Genomic DNA, 4,315 nt, shown 5'->3' on the forward strand with positions numbered 1-4,315 from the left:
CATGGTCACTGGAGAAGAAGAGTAGTCATGTCCAGTATGGTCTCCCTAGAGCCAAGGACCACAATCAGCTCTCCAGTCAGCCCTACTTGCTTGCCAGTGCTGTCTGCACACCAGACAGATCCTCTCATGTATGTCAGATCAGACACAACTAATCACACCATATTGTAATATACCGGTAGTATACTGACTCTAATGTCTATTGTGTACCTTAAATGATTTATGAATGGACGAAGAATAGTTCATCAGCATAGTAAGTCAATACTATCTATGGACATGTATGATGCGTTCTGAATGTGAACACACTATGCTATGGCTAGCTTTTGCCCTGGGCCTCTTACATCCTTCCCATCCATCTGTGAGCCGGTGCTGCTCTTCGCTGTCTGGTCGAGGGGATTTCTCGGGACAGCAGCTGGAGCTACTCTGCGAAAGATCTGCCGAGGCCGCCGAGCTGTTTCTGACCTGTGAGCTGCCATGCCAACTGCCTATAGTCTGGATTGAGCAGACTAACGTTAACGTTAACGTTGAAGAACTTTGCATTACGGACCAACAAACTGTCGCTGTTATAGCAGCTAAGTCCACCGAGTTGCTGATCTACAAGATCGCCCACGACTTTCGGACTGGTATGCTTCCAGTGATCTCCAGACTAACAAGGCCTAACGTTAACGTTATCTCCAGACTGCCAGTGAGTGTAAAGAACTTTGTTGGCGTTGCATCGGTTGTGGAGACACAGCTGTGCGCAGTTTCATGTGAGTCATCATTGCCCTTGGACATTTTCAGCCGGTTGGAAATTGGACTCATTTTATTTTTAATTTATTTAATTTATTAATTTGTTTGTTGTCTGTCTTGTATGTCTTGGTGTCACGGGTACGCTGGTGACTACGCCGCTCAGTCCGGCATCTTTTGCATTTGTTATTTCTTAAATGTAGTTATATGTCTTGGTGTCACGGGTACGCTGGCGACTACGCCGCTCCGTCCGCTATAGACCATTTACGCACTTCCGCATTTTTCGAACGGAAATATGTCATTGTAGCGTAGTAGAACTTCCTGTTATCGTAGCGGGTTAGCGGCAAATACGGAAAATGGCAGAGTTTCTGTTGTGTTCCAGGCTGTTCGTCTTCCACCCAAAAACAGCCCTATCTTTCATTTCATTCTTTTCCTGTGGATCCAAACCTGAAACCCAAATGGATACAGGCGATCCGAAGAGAGGAAGGGAACAAGTTTATGATAAAAAGAGGTAGCACTTATGTCTGCAGCCGGCACTTCGCTACGGATGACTACATTGGTGGCTGCGTCGTTCGTCGCCTGAAGAGTGATGTTGTCCCAAGCCTATTCCCTTGGAACAATTTTACTGCTCCTTTGAGAAGGGAGTCAGTATATGACAGAACTTTCAAACGTCAGTCTATCCAACTACGCTGTGAAGATAGTGACATGGTGGCTAAAGCAGTAAGGATGGATCACGACTACGTGACACACCCACCTGCAGGTAAGATTGTTCATAATGTGTTTAGTAGGCTAGTCAACTATGTGTATCGTTAATGGATAAATGCAGTTCTAACTGAACAACTTCATATGTATATATCATGAAATTCAACTAACGTTAGCCTACATCTGTAACTGTAACATAGCCTGTTGACAAATGTAACGTTAACGTTAGGCTACTGTAGCAAGATGCTCTCTCTCTTACAAATGTTACAGCGGACAACTGTCACCTTGTGTCGATAAGTTGTAATACATTTCACGCAGCTGCATTAATCTGTTCTGGCCGTCTGGTCACCCTATTTTCAGTAAAGAAATAGTAAGCGAAGAAAGTGCCGCAACCGCAGCGAGAAGAGAGATCGCACAAGAACGGGCAACTTTTGAACTTTTGCCAACCGGCATATAGTCTATATTCAAACCTCCAGTTTGTGAGGCTCCTCGCTCTTCCTCATTGACCTGAAGCATCTACCTCTCACTACAACCTGTCCCTGGAGTATATTTGATACTATAACCGCATGAAACAAAAACATTAAGTGTTATCTCACATAGATAGAAATACACAACTTCACTTCGTAATGGTAACGTTAAGTCACAACACATAGCTGCTATGTCAGTAACATTTCACATTTACCTAGTACAGCTTCACCAAATTACTGGTTGTTATCTCATGTCATCTCACTTAAACATGCACACAACATCTTCAATGCGATGTGTTATACTCTATATATTACAAATTCACAACACCTAAGACTTAACCATTAGTTACTTTACAGTTAACGTTAACAGAGTTATAACCGGTTATATGGCTAATGCTATAGCAATGTTTTTCTTTACTTACCTTGGTAATTGTGGATAAATTCTTCGTGGAAGAATTTATATCCCTTATCCAGTTTGTTGCCTTTAGTGGACGAATTCATCTCCACACTCTTCACCACATCGGCGCTGGTGAACTTTGGTAAACAAGTCAGGCTTGTCGAAAAAACTCTAACGTTACCGTTAGCTGCCATTTCTCCATCAACAAAACTACAACGGAACTGGGTTAACGCTACTGTGACGTATTTCCGTTTTTTGCGTAAATGGCCTATTGTCTTTGTTAGTCTATGGGTGTGTTCGAAACGGGAGACAGCTGCCTACTGCCTCCCTCCCTACATAGAGAGCTGTCTCACTAGACATGACTTTGGATTAAATGCATCTTTTAAAAATGAGCGTAGCACTCTAGAATCTTTGGTTAACACTATGGTATGACGTTAGCAAAGGCCTGACGTTAAACTAAATTAGCTTACGTAAGCTAGCAGGCTAACGGTATAAATTAGTTTTACAGCCGGCAGATATATCAGACCAGACGCTATTAATAGTTACAACAATGGCATAATCATATAGTAAGTTGTTTATTTTTCATCTCTTATCTACAAATCTAAGCAAAATAAGGTCACACAAATGACATTTTAAACAGATTCAGCAGCCATTACCGATTGCATCCGCCATGTTTGTTTACCTTTCACAGCTGTTTCAGACGTTGCCGCAAGGGATTATGGGTAGGAGGGAGCATGAAGTGTGCATCGATGCTGCCTCCAAAAATGACCGTTATTTGGGAATTCTAAGATATCTTAAAAGGCAGCAGAATTTGTTTTTTCGGTTTCGAACCGCACTTGCTGCCTTGCTCCCCAGTTAGATATCTTAAAAGGCAGCAACTTTACCCGTTTGGAACACACCCAACGTGTCAATGACAATGTCTTATATGTGGAGCGCTTTGGGTTGCATTCTGTACATGTTAAATGCGCTATACAAATAAAACTGACTTGACTTGACTTGACTTGACTAATTCTGGGGAAATTTATTTTTTGAATAACTAACTTGTTTAACTAATTTTTTCTTGTGTTTGTTAGTTAGGTCATCTCAGGTCAGGTGTACTGACGGCTCTTTCTCCCAGCTGAAATCGAAAGCGCCTCTGATTGATTAATCACCACTATACTGTTTTTAGAATTGATTTAGATCTTCTACTGTCCTTATTGCTTAGTTGTGTTTTTATATTATATACTTTAATTACTCTTTCTGCTGTTAAAGAATGTGTTTGTGTTGTCTGCATGCTGCTGAGACCTTGAATTTCCCCTGGGGATCAATAAAGTATCTATCTATCTATCTATCTATCTATCTATCTATCTAATCTGTGTGTTTGTGTGTGTGTGTGTGTGTGTGTGGGTGTGTGTGTGTGTGTGTGTGCCTTTACAACTCCCAGATGAGCTGACACAGTGTGTGTAATGCATATGGGGGTTGTGTGATTAATGTGGGGGTATGAAATGGCTTTTCCACCGTGCTCTGCTCTGGGTTTCAACCCCCCTGCTTTAATGGACCTCTGAAATGTGTTCCGCTCACACCTCGACCTGCCAAGCTTCCACCTTCCCCTTCAAACACAACAGAAGAGAGTGCAGCCGAGCAGAGTGGGGGAGAAGAGAAGAGGGAGAGGGAATGGGGGAGAGAGAGGGAGAAGAGAAGGGAGAGAGAGGTGGAAATGAAAGAAAAGGGTAAGTGTGAGATGGATGAGAGAGGGAGGGGTACAAGGGGATGATGGCAGAGGATGAGAGAGGGCTGGAGGGAAGAAGGGAGTGAAGGAGAGATAGATAGAGAGAGAGAGAGAGAGGGAGAGGAGAAGGGGCAGAAAGGGAGACTGAGGGAGGAAGGGAGAGGGAGTGGTTAGTGCAAGAAAGGAGAGGGATAGAGAGACAAAGATAGGGAGTCCAGGGAGGGCTAGGGAATGACAAAGGAGAAAGGAGGAAGCAGTAGAGGAGGGAGGAATGGTGAAGCAGTAGAGGGAGGAATGGTGAAGCAGTAGAGGAGGGAG

This window comes from Alosa pseudoharengus, unplaced genomic scaffold, assembly GCF_046254945.1.
Source record: "Alosa pseudoharengus isolate Yale_2024_CS ecotype anadromous, Long Island Sound unplaced genomic scaffold, YU_APseudo_1.1 YU_APseudo_1.1_scf_6, whole genome shotgun sequence".
In the NCBI taxonomy this organism is placed as follows: domain Eukaryota; kingdom Metazoa; phylum Chordata; class Actinopteri; order Clupeiformes; family Clupeidae; genus Alosa; species Alosa pseudoharengus.